We start from the raw sequence: 16,972 nt of genomic DNA on the forward strand, positions 1-16,972 counted from the left end.
GACTACCACAGGCAGTAAAAAGCTTCAAAAGAATGATGGTCGGTAATTTGGAAGGGTGATTACTCGGTTGCTACATCTGTTGAAGATTTCTGGTCGGCTTCAGGAGTGTTCGTTGAAGGACTGGCTTGATCTTCCTCCTCAAGGGCCGGCTCCCAGTCGGAGTTCAGAAAATCCTGAACGTCCACCTCCTTGGGAAAAGAAAAAGCCTTCTTACCCACCGCCCAAACCGGCTTAGGAACCTTCAAATCATCATAGATGCTTGGATCAATATATCTTTCTAACTTCTGCAGATCAAGTCCTTGGAACTCCCTGATGATATTGGCAAAAGCACTATGCTGACCAAACTTAAATCCGGGGCCGGCAACCTTGGCCATGAATTGTTGACATCCCTTCATGCGGACCAATCTCCGAATTACTTCATAACGTAAGTCATTGGAAAGATCTTTGAATGTGGTCGGCAAAGCCTAAGCAAGTTGATCGATCAGATCCTTGATGAACTGTTCTTTTTCAATCTTCTCTTGCTTGACAGATGCAAGAGCTTCATCCTTATGTTCCAATGCTTTCTTAAGCTCTTCCACTTCTGATCTGAAGGCGGACGCTTGATCTTCGGCAAATTTGGCTCGAGCATCAAAGATTGCCTTCTCTTCCTGCATCGAAGTTTTCTCCCCAAGCAAACTCTCTAGTTGGGCAACCATACCTTTAACTTTCCCTTCAAGCATAAGGATGGCAGACAAATCTCTCCGAGCAACCACCAAATTTCCTGCCCATGCTTGAGTCAAAGCATAGACCAACCTGGCGAAAGAAAAGTTATTTTGGAGAAACTAAATAAAAAATAACAAGGAAAGTTATTTGGGAGAAAAAAAATTGCCTTGTCATAACATCTTGCGTCCGGGAAGAGCCAATATCTGTTAAAAATTTCAGGTCGGCAAGAAGTACGACTCCCGGCAACCACTCGTTGGCTACTACAGTCCCATCTTTCTAGTTATTTAAAACATCGGAGGAAGAATTAAGCAACCAGGATGGAAGAAGAACAGGGGAGGTGGTGATCGGGGTAAATGAGGGTTCAGGGGGAGGGGAGGAGGGTAAAGCATCCTCCTCTCCCGAACTGCCAACAAAAGACATGGACGCCTTTTTCTTGTGCAGCCAAGGTGGCAAGTCAGAAACACCTTTGGATATCTTCGAAGTAGAGGGGGACGGAATGGGCTTACTTCTATCAGAATGAACTCGATCTGGCTTGGTCAGTACCCTGGCTTCAGCCTCCTCATCAGCTGCTCGGGCACAAGCTTCAGGATTCAATTTCACTAAATCAAAATATGTACATTGTTAGTCCCGACCAAAGTAACATGTTCACAAATCAAGTTCACAAATTACAAATCAAGGGAGTATAACTCATGGGAAGGAAACCCCTAATGGCGTAGCACATTGGGGTATTCCGGACAGTGGCCATGAGAGGCAAACATGTTCCTATCCTCGGAAGGAAGCCGAAGAATCTGCTCCTTGGCACGCTCCTCGGCCTCAGCCAAAATAGGAAATCATTTGATCCTTGAGCTGGACCACTAACCCAATACACGAGAAAAGTAGGTTTGGTAGGTGGCCAGACAAAGAAATATTTGGGTCGCCATCCTTTTGTATTGGACGAGAGGGTACTAGTTCCAACGAAGTTTCCTTCCCAACCACATTGGGAAGACGTCTGTTTAGACAAATAAAATCATCCATCTTGTTCTTGCTTCTTCATCCTGAAAAAGTGAAGAAACAAAGGAAGAGATGGGTCAGACCTTCACTTTGTTACCCTGACAGAAACCCCAAAAACATATGACATTTCGCCAGCTATTTGGCACAAACATTCCTGAGCACATTCTAAAGGGATTCATTATCTCTCTAAAGAGGGAGTGGACGGGAAGATGGAAGCCACACTTGAGAGCATCTTCATAAAGAGCAAACTCTCTGGGCCGAGGAGAATTCGCCCTTTCATCTAAAGTCGGGACACAGAGAATATATTCAATGGTATCTCGTACTTCTGACGGAGATAGTCCAATCTCTCTTCAGTCATCAAGGAAGGAAGGAAGTCAGGACCAGTGGAAAAGGGATCGTAATCTATATGGTCAAGAGTGAGATCTTTGTTCTTCTCTATTGTATATTCCTCTAAAGATAGATTATCTTTCCATCTTTTTCTCTCAGCCTTAAAACGTGTCCGAGCACTTTGAGCGACTACCCTAGGTCGGGACTCGACATCTACTTCACCGTTGTTACTAGTAGGCTAACGACCAGAAAATGATTCCCGGGTTTCGTCAGACCTACCACTAGAACTTTGACCGGGATGTGCGGGGGTGCTCGGGGTTCTTATCAACCACAGATGTGGAAACAGAAGGCCCTTCTTCTAAATCTTTCCTAGGTCTCACGACTGTAGAGCCTTTCCTCACTACTACCATGGTTTTTTAAAAGGATAAAGGAAAGTTGCAACAAAAAGGAAAACATCAACAAAAAAAAAAAAAAGTGTATAAGGTGATGTTTGGAAAAACTGCATAATATTTGCACTATACATTATTATGAAGGAAAGGAAAGAACAGAAAGCTTACTGATTTATGTTTTCACAAGCAGCGAAGCAAAAGCAACAAGCAAGTATGAAGGAAACTTCCAAAGAAAAAGAGCAGCAGCAACTTCCGTATTCAACAAATCGCAAAGATGGAGAAGCATAAATGAAAAGAAATGAAGAGGAAGAAGGAATGATTCCAATCTAAGTGATCTAACAAGGTTATCCTCAAACGGCTCAGATTAAAACATATACGAATGCCTATCCAATGACTATCAAAGAAACAAATGGACGACGATCAAGAATCAACTTTCATATTCGTAAGTGGATATTAATGAGACATGATGGATGTGACATGTGGCAGACCTTACGCATACTTTGGAAATCGTGCTTTGATAAACGACGGCTACTTATGATTAAAATGTTACATCTTTCGAGATAAGAGGCATGCACGGACCGACCAAATACTTCGAGGTGGAGAACAAGATAATCCCTTGGGTCGAGCACACTGTCCTAGACTTCAATGGACTGGGGGGCTTATGTTAATGTCTAAAATAGTCATTCTTCTCTAACTGGTCTGACCAGCGGGTTCAATACAATTGTCTCGACCATAGTGATAGTGGTCAGTCTGACCATCATGTTAAGGGAGCCCAATCTAGGTAAACTTCTATCACCTGTCAACTACCTAGAAGGATAAGTAAGGTAAAGAATTCTTTGTAGAGTTACTTTCCTAATATAACTCTTTTTAGAGTTATATTCTGAGTCTAACCCTAATATCTAGAACTATATAAACACCTCAAGCAGGCATAACAAAGTAGGTATTCATATTCTGTGTGATCAATTACTTGAATTCTCTATTGAGTAGTTATGATCATATCTCATTGGTATTGACTTGCTTGTCAGAGACGTACCTTGACCCCCCAAGGTTGAGCACGTGTTTTGCAGGAACTTGACAAGGAAGGACAAGCAGGATTCCATATCAACAGATACAAAGACCAACATATTAATAATGAAAGTGATTCCCCAATGAACTAAAAATAGAGTAATAAATACATTTGTATTTAAAAACACAATTTATTGTTATGTATTTTTAGATGATATATAGTGTACTTTTCCAATTTGTCCCTTTCTGGGATCAGACAAAGATATTTATTGCTTCTTCTTTTTTTGAGCCATTGTCTGCCAAAAAAAAGTGATTGGGGCCTACAGGCCCAATGGGGGAGGGGAGGGGAGGGGCAAGGGGGGAGATGTGGAAGGAGCGGAGGATCGAACACAAGACCTCCTTGGACTTTATGCATTTGTAAAGAGGTTGCCACCCATTTTGCTAGAAGTGTTAGGGATAATGGATGCATAACCACGAACAGAGAAGAACTTCAAGCAAAATACACAAGAGGGATTTAACATAGTTCGGCAAAACCCTGCCTACGTCCACTAGAGAGAAAAAGAAGTTTCACTATTTCAGAAAACCTCACACCACTCTCACACCCACAAAGTATTACTATTTGTTTATCTTGCTTTTCTAGGTTATCCCATAGAGACTATTTATAGGGAAACTAAAACCCTAACCCTATATAATTATAATTCTAACCCAGTACTAGTAATTGACCCAAACCCTATTTCAATTACAAATAGAACTAAAACTATTATTACATGGACCCACAAAATACAAGACACCCAAACCCAACACACACCACACCTTTACAATTTACAAGACTGTAAACTGATGTCTACCACTAAACTATATGGACTATAAATGAAGTTACCATAAAACAATAATAATAATAATAATTTATGAATGTGCTTCTAGCGCGATAGGTAGCACCCTCCTTGGCATAAAGTCCAAGGAGGTCATGGATTCTATCATTCGTCTCTACCACACTTTTCCCTTCCCCTTGCCCCTCTGCCTAGGCATGTGGGCCCTAGTCACCATGACTACAATGGCAAAAAAGAATGCCTTTAAATTACAACATTTATCATTTTTTTTTATCAAGCAATACTATTCAAACAAACGAGAACGACACACAAGCGTCCTAAACCCATGAATTGGATATAGGCCACTCTACTTTACTTAAAAGAGTGAGAGACCTCGGGGCTAGGGAACGGGCTAACCCATTAACACCTCTAGAAATAAAAACAAATACATACTCTTTGAACCCTCTCTTAGGTGTTTAATATCCTCAACAATGGTTGAGGTCCAGAGTCTACAACTAACGTTCACCTGGGAATTCAGCAAATTTATAACTTCTTCACAATTTGATTCAACCCTTACTAACGACCAACCAAGCTCCTTTACCAACAAAAGCGCTTCTTTAATCACCTCAACTCCCCCTTGGTTGAGGTCTAGAGACTACAACATTATCATGTTGAAAATGAAGTCTACACACCTCTTTTCACATAATATATTCAAATTTTTTAAAAAACACTTCTGTAATTTTGATTTCTCCCCCCCCCCCCTCCTTTTTTTTGGGTTCTTTTCACTTCAAAACATCAAAATCAACCAGCTATGTAATCATTGTCGGCTATGTGATAAACTTCTTGAATATAGAACATGTAATCAATCTCTACCCAAAAAAAAATGTAATTAATCTTTTATTTTAAAAATAATAGACATGTAAATCAAAATAATTTTGGACAAAAGTCACAAAACGAATTGTGCATGTAACTTTGAAATTTTTTTTTTTTTTTTTTCCTCTTTTTTCCATTTCAAAACATCAGAATCAACTAACTATATAATGATGATCGGGTATGTGATGAACTTATTAAATATAAAGCATGTAATCATCATATGTATTAGAAATAATGGACATGAAGCTTACACATTCGATTTCCTTGAACATCTCATTTAATAGTAAGCCATGAAGGCAAATTTTTGCATTAGATTTTTTTTCATTTTTTTTTTTTTACATTTTATTGCAGCTTTAACTTTTTACAATCTGAAAAATATTTATGTACTATAAGAGAACTATAAATTATTTTTCTTTCCATAACTTACAATGTGGCTTATCATGCAAAAGATGATTACAAAAGTGGAAACATAAATTGTGTAAATATTAGAATATTACTAGCTGGCCATCATGAGTTCAACATTTCTTGATATCATGAGTGGTGCAAAAAACTTAATAATAAGTGCCTCTTAGTGAAGAGGTAGGATTGACCCTCCTTGGTGGTATATGTAATATGTTCCAATCCTAATATATATAACATCGCCCAACATAATCTAATCTATATTGACACAACACAAGGCTGATGTCTAAATAAATCATTAATCAAAGAAGACTCAAAAAAGATAAGCTGGGGATAGGCAAGGGCGGATCCAAGATGTAAAACGGAGGCAAATAACGAAACCACATGAAAAGAGGGTCAATTGCTAGTATTTCACACATAGAAAGGGGTTCAATTTCAGTGTTGCGCATTAAATGCACAGCACTGAGCTGCGTATGGCCACGATTTCCCCTAGTGATCGAGATCAAAATCTCAACCACTCATTTTACATTTTTTTTATTTGGGTTACAAATAAGTAAGGTTGAAAAAGTATAAAAAAAAATGTAAATTGGGTGGTTGAGATTTCATCTTCAACCATCCATTCCATCATCGCCGTACGCAGCTCAATGTTGCGCAATTATTGCGCAGCACTGAAACTCCATCCCATAGAAAGAGAGCATGAGGAATCTCTTTAGGAAAAATTCAGTAAAGCGGGGAATTTTGTTTAACATTTCACATATGAAAAAAAGACCACGGCCTGTAGGGTTTCTCCAGGCAAATTACAAAAAAAATGGTGTGCTAGAGGGGGGTTAGGAGAAAGAAAATAGTTGAGAAGGATGAACACTTATTTTTTTTCTTTTTTCGGAGAAAGGAAAACTGAAGACAAAATTATTAATTAAACCATAACCTTTACTAACTTAATGAAACTGTTAATTTAATATGTAACTAAAATTACTATTTTACCCCTCAATTCAGGCTTTCTTCTTTCCCTTTTCCCCTTTCTTTCCCTTTATTAATCTATATTTTATTTATTTTTGTTTGCTCCGGAAGCCAAAAGTTGTCTTTTTTTTCTTTTCCGTTTTCTGTTTTTCTAATCTTTTTTGATTGCTTATGGAGGTTGGATTGATTAAATCAAAGTACTCCGAGTCAATAGATGTAGAAACCAGCATTACAAGATGTGCCATGCACAACCTTGATTCTGCAAATTTCTTATCTGCCTTCAACAATGAGGTTTTGCTTCTTCTCATTTACACTCGATGCCCATTTTACAATAGATGTCTCCAATTAAATAGTCTTGGCTGCTTTGGGGATCACGAGCAGGTGGTTGCCAGTGACGGAGGTGGAGGGGTTGTCAAAAGGAATAGGTTGGGGATGTTAAATATTAACCTCATATTAAAAATATTTAGGTTGTAGTAGTAATCTCCGATAGGGTTTTAAAATGAAGGTGGAGCAGCAGTAGCCAGCACGGAAGGAGGTGTGGCGGTTTTCAGAGATGCTGGGGGTTTTTGATAAGGTGTATGAAGAAAATGAGTCCCATCACCCACTTAATCATTGGATATAGTATGAGACACAATGGTAGTTTAGTAAATTAATATAAAAAGGGTATTTTAGTAATTTTATTTTGAGACTTAATTGGGCACCAATTGGATTGTTAGTTGTGAGGTAACATAATTTTATATTGGGTTACACATAATTCAGGCCGCCTAAGGGAGCCAACAAGAGTTTTGGCCCAACTTAAATGATGTACGTGTAAAAATTTCTTATTAAAATTTGAAGATAACATAACAATAGATCATAGTACTATATTTAAGGATAATTATTGATGTCTCCTTGTATTATAGTTAAGTACAATATCTAGTCCTTTTTGAAGTTACTACTAGAACTTTAACTTTTGCTTGATGGATTATTGATGCAGGAAGTCCATTTTACTCTTCGTTAAGTAAGGTAATTTTCAATTTTCATTTGGACTTCTAAGGTTGGGTCTCTGTCATTTTTAGTTTTAAAAAAATGATATTGTGTATTTGCCTCACTTCTTTTTTTCTTTTTTTTGTTTTCTTTTTCCGGTAATAACATTTGCCTCACCTATTGATCTTAAAAAAACGCTGTTATTTTTTACCAAAATTCCCTTATAATTTTTCAATTTCCTTTCTTCAACTGGCAGCTGGGTAAGTTGAAGAAAAAATCGAAACAATGTGAGGGTATTTTGGTCATAAAAATGATGGTCCATCTTTAATTTTTTTTTTTTAAACACAAGGAAGACAAATGTAAAATATCATTTCATTTATCCTAAGAATGATTTAGATCAAACTTTCAAATCTCCATGAAAATTAGCCAACAGTAATTTTCAAATCGGTTTGTAACTTCACTAATCACTATAATACAAATACCAGAATTATACTTATTAAAAAAATAATAATTATATATGAGGAGTATAGCATTGGATCACATAATTTAAATTTGCTTCTATTTTTTTTATTTTTGTAATTCACCTCATCCTTTTGGCATGTGCATGTAAATGTGGTTACTATGATAGGAAAGTAACTTTAAAATGACTTGTGGTAGATTGAAGGATTTAAACTAAAAACTCTTAAGTGTTGATAAACTAATAGTTTGAATGGTAGTTGTAGCATATTGTGTATTATAAGCAGATTTTTTATATATGGATAGAAGTGTTACTGATTTATTTATTTTTATTTATTATTTATTCTTGATGATAAATGAGAGGAAATTCAACTTTGCCAATGAGATGGTGGAGGAAATTGACAAACACGGTAAGTGCCTCTTCTACAAGTTTTGTTTTAATTTAATTCTATTTTGTCAGCAAAATAAAGTACTTTTTCTTTTCTCTTTAGATTTTTTCTCATAAATGAAGATCTCTTGTTTTGTCTATTTAAAATTGGGTAGAAATTGATTGCTTTACTTGTGTATCAAGAAGTAGTATTAATTCATTTGTGCTTTAGTGCAAAGTTTTTAGGATGTCTTTTATATTAACTCTAAACTTTTTATAGTAAATAATATAGTGAGGAACCGTACACCTCCCAACTTTTGAGAAGGATGCTAATAACCACATAATAAATAAAAACCCTAATTTAATCTAAATGAAAGACTATGTAACATAAAAGAAAACTTCCATACTTTCTATGATCACAATTTTGAATTCCAAGAAGCTATTATCCATCAGCCATCAATCTAATATTGTCCATATTTCAACTCATTGCTCTAAAATGCAGATGTTTCCAGTATTCATGAAGTACACCAAGTAGGTTACTGTTGCCCCCAAATCTCATCAACGCACACTTCAACTTCTTGAGTTGTATATATTTCTTTTGTACCATAGACATTAAATATGATAGTTGGTTACTTCCTAAAAAAAATCAAATCCTATTTTCAAAAAAATCCAATGTCATGAAGTCTAAACTGGATTTTTCTTTGATGTTTTTGATCCAGTTTTTAATTCCATAGTTCGATACCAAGAGTTCCACATTCATATCAATTGCAAAATATAGAATATAATTTCATAACCTGATTATAGTTTTTTCATAAAATGACAAGACCTCTTATTGGCCTCTAGGAATAAACCAAAATAATTGTAAGAAAATTTACTAAATTTGTATTATGTAACATATTTTACTTGCTGAATTAATCAAGATCTTACTCCAAGTTCTTATCCTATAGACTTTAAGTGTCTTCAGGCGTCTTGTTCTTTAACCTTAGAGTGTTGCCCTAATGATTCAAATCTTTCTTATTGGATGCAGGTTTTGAAGCATTAGATCAATATGGTGGAAGGTGGTACTTTTGCTTTGTGTGTAGAGGTTGTTGAATTGATAATCTCTATATTTGGGATCTGCTATCTACTCTTGTGCATGGAGTTTTTGACGCAAAGAAGGATCTTCCAAATCTGATCTTCCAAATCTTGAAATTACAAGCAACTTCGAGCAACCCTAAAACCAAACCCAAACCCTTAAACCTTGTACCCTGAACCCAAACCCAAATATTAAATCCTAAGCCCTAAACCCTGAACCCTAAAACACAAACTCTAAACATTTGAAAACACTAACGGTTAGGCATAGGGAACGCTTGTGATAAAATAAACTTGAGGGGTGTAATGGTAAATCTATATGAACACATAGTACATGTAATTTCAAACAAATTAATTAATCGTTTTTATTAGGAATCGTTCTTTTTCGTCATCAAATTTATTGATAAAAAACCTCCAAGATTACCCAACCCAAGAAGACATTGAGTAGTATTAAGTCCAACTACTCTTGTTGCCACAGATAAAGCCCGCCTTACTAGAGCATCTGCAATATAGTTAATTACTCAGAAATAAGCCTAATATTCACATAGTTTGGACTAGATAGGTGAAAGCTTGAGTCATCAATGATACTGCCAATCTCAAGGGGTTCAGGACTAATTCAACCAGATTGACACTCTACCACTGAACTATATGGGCTACAAATAAAATTAACTGCGAATTAAAATAAAATCACTTTGAATTATAATAATTATTATGTTGGAAATGAAATCTAAATTGATTTTCACTTCAAAATAATTAATTCAATTATATATAATGATGATCCGATATGTGATAAACTTATCAAATATAAAGTAAAGCATGTAATCAATAGTATATTTTATTAGGAATAGTAGACATGTAAAGACTTACTTACCCATTCTATTTCCTCCAACATCTTATTTAATAATAAGTCTTCAAAGCAAACTTTGGCATTAATTTTCATTTCTTTTTCTACATACTCTGCTGCTCTAGTTTTTTATAATCTGAAAAATATTTTCATACTATAGATCATTTTTCTTTTCATAAATTCGCATGACTTACAATACGACTCATTATGCAAAAGATGACTACAAAAGTGAGAACATAAATTGCGTGATTATTATAATATTACTAGTTAACTAGTATATACTCTTTATCCGATTTTGCTTCAGTCATGCGCATGACGATCAAGCGAGATTTTGGACTGAAATGTTTTGCTTTGATAATGAATATAGGGGCAAAGGATGGGAAAATAGGAAAGGGATTCAATACGGACATCATCATTTTAAAACCATTTTGCCCATTGTTCAAAAAGGATATGTAAGAAATAAACATGGAAATTGTTGAGAAAATAATTAGCTTTGACGATGTTGGACTCAACAAGCTAATCATAAGGAATGCATTGGATTCAATTGATCTTCAAAACCGTGAAATCACCTGCTTCCATATATTTTAGACTGAAGTATAAAATTCCAAGTTAAATCAATTGATTCTGCTAAATTTTATGTGATTTTATATTTTAGGGGACTGACTAGTATTTCACGAGAAACTAATGGTGATCAATGTTCTTTTAGGGTGAAAGTAAACCCATTAACGAGTGAACCTTGACAATTATTTCGTATCTTCAAAACATCAAATAAGTTTTACCGTCGAAGTATTTGTCACTCAGTAATGACGTGCATCTCTCAGTGAACAGGTCACAAGTTCAGTGCTCCATATAGTATATATAATAATCCCAACCCTTAGTATAAAACTATATATCAATTACTCAGGAAAAAAGAAAAAAAGAAAATAAAGTCAATTTTAACCTAAGGGAGACGGTTTCTCGTAGCAATTCTAATGGAGTTTTCCCACCAGATGTTTTTACCCCATTATAAATTCACAACCCAACGTAGAAATTAAAATTTTTGTAGAACATATTAAAATCATCAGATGATAGCTTTATTGTGATAGTTTGCAACACATAAACACATTTGTTGGGATTTATTAATTATTAAAATAATTATGTGCCCAAAGGAAAAATTAGAAACTCACTTCCGGGCGGTTGCAAAATATAGGATTATATATTTTGGTAACTACCGCATAACTTGAGTAAGAGATCACATTATTTGTATGTGAGATTTCCTAAAAGGCAGCTCCTTCTCTCTCTCTCTCTCTCCCTCTCTCCAAGAAACGCAGGAAGGAGAAATTGTTCGAGGATCTTCTTCTCCTTGCTTTGGATCTCAATCTTATATCATCCATCCACAAAGCATTTGGGTTGTGGAATACATTTCATTTCCTCGTGATTGTGGAATCAAACCGATGACTAGTTCATGGAGGAACGAGGAAGTGGAATCCAAATTAACTTCGATTGCGGTAATTCTATTTTGGGAAAGCAGATCCAGGTAAGGATTTTCCCCCTTCTATTATCGAATAGAGATATATGGAGTTTTACCAATATTGGCATCAGAGCCCCGGGTTCCCACGTTCTTTGTTCCTCCCAATTGTTTGTGTTTTCTTGAATGGATCCAATGGGAGGATCAAGGGTTTATGGAAAATCGCGGAGAATCCAAGGTTTAATGAAAACTTGTGAGAGAATTGAGAGGGTTTTAAAAAACCCTAATTTTTTGTTCGGATCCAAGTGAGAGGATCCTTGTTTTTTCCTTTATATAAAAATTGCATGAGTTGATGATCCATGATGAATGTTTTTGTTCAATGTTTATTGGACTTTTTCCATGCATATTTTTGTATGATTTTTTTGGAGAAAAATCTACTTTTTTTTTTTTTTTTTTTTTTTTTTTTTTTTGGGGGGGGGTTCTGTTCTGTGGAACTGAAATTCATTCAAAGGGAAAGGACGTCCGTCTGGGAAGACGGACTCCCAGACAGCAAGCCATCTTAGAGTCTGTCCAGTTTAGAATGTGTTTCTAACTTACTGGACACTAGAAGCCCGACACTCTGAATGATGATTGGGCATTGAGGGCCTAATGGGTCCTAGTGGAAGCTAGTGAGGTAGAAGCGTTCTGTGTGAACCACCTCAAAGCATAAACACAATTGGGTGTTTTATTTTAATAAAGCTATATTGATTGTGGGTTTTTTAATCATTGTTTTAGCACAGAATGAAACTAATATATAAGTCTATGTGTGTTTGCATAAGAATTTGATTGAATGCTTATTAGCATTTCTTTTGGTTTAAATGATTATCCATAGGTTGACTATGCTAGTATGAATTGTTGTTGCTTGTGTTGTGTTTTATGCTAAAATAGTGGAACTCATCCTTGCATATATTGTCTCTAGTTTAATTGCTGCTACCAAGAGCATAGTTGCTGACCCCACGAAAGGAGATAAACTAAATGAGAGGAATTATGACCTCTAGCACCGAAAGGTGCAGTATCTCCTGGAAGAGCAGGACATGCTGGAAACCATAAACCAAACCATGTCCCCACCTGAGGAATGTACCTCTACACAGCATCGCAGGGATCTTAAGCTTTACACAGCCTAGAAGAGGAAAGACCTGATGCTTCGGTTTGAGAAGCATAAGATTGCAAAGTCTTGGTGGGAGGCAGTGAAGTTCCAATATGGAGGGACTTCCACCAAAAGAGGCCGCCAGCTCGGACTCACTTTTGATGGTTACAAGATGCGCCAAGGTCACACCATGAGGCAGCATATAACCATTAGGTCCAACATGATTAGTGAGTTGAGCGCATGTGGGCGCCAAAAGACTGATGAGGAGCAAGTCTCTACATTAATCAGGACATTGCCTAAGACTTAGGAGCATATGAAGATCTTCTTGACTCATGCTGATGATGTTAAGACTTTTGATCAAGCTGCCAAGCACCTTGAGTTGGAGGAAGATTGGATGTTGGATGATGCCCCTCCCACTGAAGTACTTGTCGCTGAAGCTAGCATTAGTAAGGGTGCAGCTCTAAGCGCAAGAGGGAGAAAGCTCAACCTCAGCGGTCCATGCAAAGTAATAGAGGTGGGAACAGAAACAAGAGTGGCCCCAAGCGTTCAAGAGGGACTAGTACTAGCAAGAAGAAATCACCTTTGATTTGCTTCAACTGCCGAAAGCCTGGTCATTTTACTCGTGATTGCACTAAGCAGGAGATATGTACTATGTGTTATACCTCATCTTGTTATATAGCAAGTTCTACTGTGCTTGCTGAACTAAATCCTTTGTGGATTGTTGATTTAGGTGCGACAGAACACATAACAAGGGAACGCTGGAGCTTCGTGGAATACCGTTGTGTTCCAAGAGGAAGCAGAAGAATAATGATGGGGAACAAATCAAGTGTGGAGGTTCATAGCGTTGGCATGTGCAAATTAGTATTGCGAGGTGGTCGGACGTTGTTACTCTATGATGTGCTGCATGCTCTAGACATTCGGCGGAATCTTGTTTCTGTTATTTTTCTTATGAGACATGGTTTTAGAGTTGTATTTGAGAACAATTCTTTTGTTTTGTATCTAGGTGATACAGTTTATGGTTATGGTTATCTTCAAAATGATTTTATTGTATTGGATACAATTGATTATTTATCTAATTCTGGTAATGCTTTTGTTTGCCAAAATATTGTGTATTGATTATAATATGTGGCATGCTAGACTAGAACATATTGGCTTATATAGGATGAACAAGTTGGCAAGAGAAGGTCTCTTGGGCCAAGGTTCACTATCTGATTTGCCAACCTGTGAGTCATGTCTAGCAGGAAAAGCAACTAGAAAATCATTTAAAAAGGCTTTGAGAGCCTCTCTTCCTCTAGAACTTATTTATTCAGATGTGTGTGGACCCATGAATGTGCATACTAGAAAAGGACAGGCTTATTTCATCACATTCATAGATGACTATACACGATGTGGTCATATTTATCTACTATCTCATAAGTCAGAAGCTCTAGAATGTTTTAAGAAGCTCATGAGCTTAGTTGAGAATCAGTTAGATAAAAGGATTAAAACTCTTAAACGGATAGAGGTAGAGAGTATCTCTCTGATATGTTCAAAGGGTTGTGTGATGAAAAGGGAATATATAGGCAACTTATTATTCCTAGGACTCCACAGCAAAATGGGGTTGCTGAGAGGAGGAATAGAACCTTGCTAGACATGGTGAGATCCGTGATGACACAGTCAAATCTACCCATCTCTTATTGGGAAGATGCTTTGCTGATTGAGGCCTATATCCTCAATAGGGTTCCAACCAAATCGGTTTCTTCCACACCATCTAAGTTGTGGACCGAAAGGAAGCCAGAATTGAGTTTCATGCACGCATGGGGATGTACAGCATATGTTCACTCTACATCTCACCAATACAGGAAGCTTGGACCCAGAGGAAGAAAGTGTATCTTTGTAAAATATTCTAAACTCTCGATGGGCCATGTCTTCATTGGACTAGATGAGAATGATAAGAGAACAGAACTTGATCAAGAGATGCAACATTCTTGAAAAGTGATTTTCCATCTCTTTCAAGAGTTAACAAAGAATTATCGAAATTCTTTGAGATACAAGACAGTGATCTTGTCACTCCAGGGATTCAGATTCTGGATAATGAACCTGGGGTTCATCCAAAAGATCCTATTGCCGCCTCACTCTCCTATATATATGGTTGCCGCATAAGAAAGATAACAGAAAAAAAAAGGGAAAAAACAAGAGAGAGAAAAAAAGTCGTGAAATAGAGGAGAGAGAGCCGGAGTGGGAGAAGAAAAGGAAGAAGGGATTTCTGGTTTCTTCGGCGAATCCGACGATGATACGTTGCCGGAATGAAGTGAGATTTGAAGGGAATGGTCGTGGCACCTAGCTCTTCACATCCAACGGTCAAAATATCATTCTACCATAGTCAGGAAGCCTCCCTGGTGACTTTTCTCCATTTTATCTAATTTCCATTTATTTGATGATGTATGCTTGTGATTTTGAGTTCCTCTAATGTTATCTAGAGATGGGATATTGATTTTGTACCCATTGTTATTATCATTTCATGATAGTGGAAGTTTTGGGTGGACTCCGATAACTGGTCCCGTGGTTTTTCCCTTGCGGGTTTTTCCACGTTAAAAATTCTTGTGTGTCTATTGTGACTTGTGTGTTGAATGTTTGATCCATTACAGCTATGTTTGTTTCTTTAATTTACACTAACATTTTGTTTAGCTCGACATCACTTTAATTGTCAATGAGGCTATTCATGAAGTATGTATAAGCTATAAAATACTTAACACAGTCATGACCTTGCTTGAAGGAGATGAGATTTCTAAGGATGAGTTCTGTACTGTCGTCCATATTGATAGTTGGTATCAGAATTCCTTTATCAGTGTCGAAGGATATGTCAAACAAAGATGTCTTTGGAGAGTTAGAAGCCTCCTTGTTCTGAAATTTGACACCAGCACTTTGAAGTTCTGAAGCACAATACTTTAGTGGAAGAATATTTTCATCACATCTGCTTCTCTCCATTGGAGATGAAGGGGTTAGGGCACAATGTAAAAGATGAAGAAAATGCTTTGCTGCATGAGATGGTGAGTACGCGATGCGTGTATGTTGGACGTGTTGCTAATAAGGCTGCTGATTGGATGTCTAAGTTTCCACTCGATTTGGAGTGCTCTTGGATGTTCATTCAAGATGTTCCCCACTGGTTGGAGGAGATCCTTCAGGCGGATTGTGATGCTTCTTCCTTATAGTTTCTCTTTGAGTACTTGACTCCGTTGTTTTATTATCGAAAAAAAAAATGCTTTGCTCCACCTTCTGGCATTGGCAAGCATTCTGGAGAAGGGCCATGGAGCCCATCTGCAAAATTTATCAAGAGCCTCATATAGACAACATGACCGAAGGCGTAGGACGGCGGTGGCTTAAAGATTAAGTTGTACAAATGCTCAAGAACAAAGAATTGAAGCTGATTTTCAAGCTTAATCAGATAATTCATGATCTTTCCCCTCCATGAAACATTTGATACAAAGTGATCTTGCTTTCCAAATGTAATGATCTCGAGGAGAAATTCAAGTATAAAGCAACCATCCATGACCATCATCTTCCCAAAGTCATCTTTTTCGAAACCCATGGTTTCTGAAGAACATTTGCGAGTTCTGTGTTCCAAATCACACATAGCTTTGACGAAAACATCTAATGTATTCCAAATGGATAGATTCAGAAAGCGATTTAAAAAGCACAACTTATAGGTCTCCATGGTTTGCAAGTGTTCATCCTTGTGATGCAAAGGGCCAATTGAGACTTGTTGAGGTGTGTAGGCTTCTGGATTTGGTTTTAGAAGCAATCTAGGAACCCTATATATATCGAAATGTGATTTCAAGTAATTAGTCTTTTCAGTTCTTCCTCCATGATCTTGGCCAGTTTGTTGACTCCATGGTTTGTCTGTTACAAGTAAACACAACAAAATTAGGAACTAGCAATATTGGCTATGAAGTGAGTGGAGTGAACTTAACGCTTCTGATTTTTCCTCCATGGAATTACCCAGTATCTTGATTTCAGGAGAGGGCTCGAGTTTTCTGGCTCTTTCGGTCATTGAAGTAGCCTTTTCGTCGCCCTACCCCCTATAAGGTTGTTACTCAAACTCTCGTTCTTTTACCTTCTTTCACGCGAAAGTTGACCAACTTCTTGATCAATTGTTTTTGCTCACCATCCAAGCCTCCCATATGGCTGAGAATTTCCGAGCAAGAGTGAGACTTACTTCTTATGATTTTTCCTCCATGGAATTACCTAGCATCTTGATTTCATGG

General features: G+C 36.9%; 1 pseudogene; it reads right to left on the minus strand.

Moving 5' to 3' along the window:
* Window positions 1-464: 464 nt before the first annotated feature.
* Window positions 465-16,758, minus strand: LOC149011508 (UPF0481 protein At3g47200-like; annotated as a pseudogene).
* Window positions 16,759-16,972: the final 214 nt, after the last annotated feature.

Source organism: Hakea prostrata, chromosome 7 (genome assembly GCF_041222555.1).
Source record: "Hakea prostrata isolate BN-2017 chromosome 7, UWA_Hpros_2, whole genome shotgun sequence".
NCBI lineage: Eukaryota > Viridiplantae > Streptophyta > Magnoliopsida > Proteales > Proteaceae > Hakea > Hakea prostrata.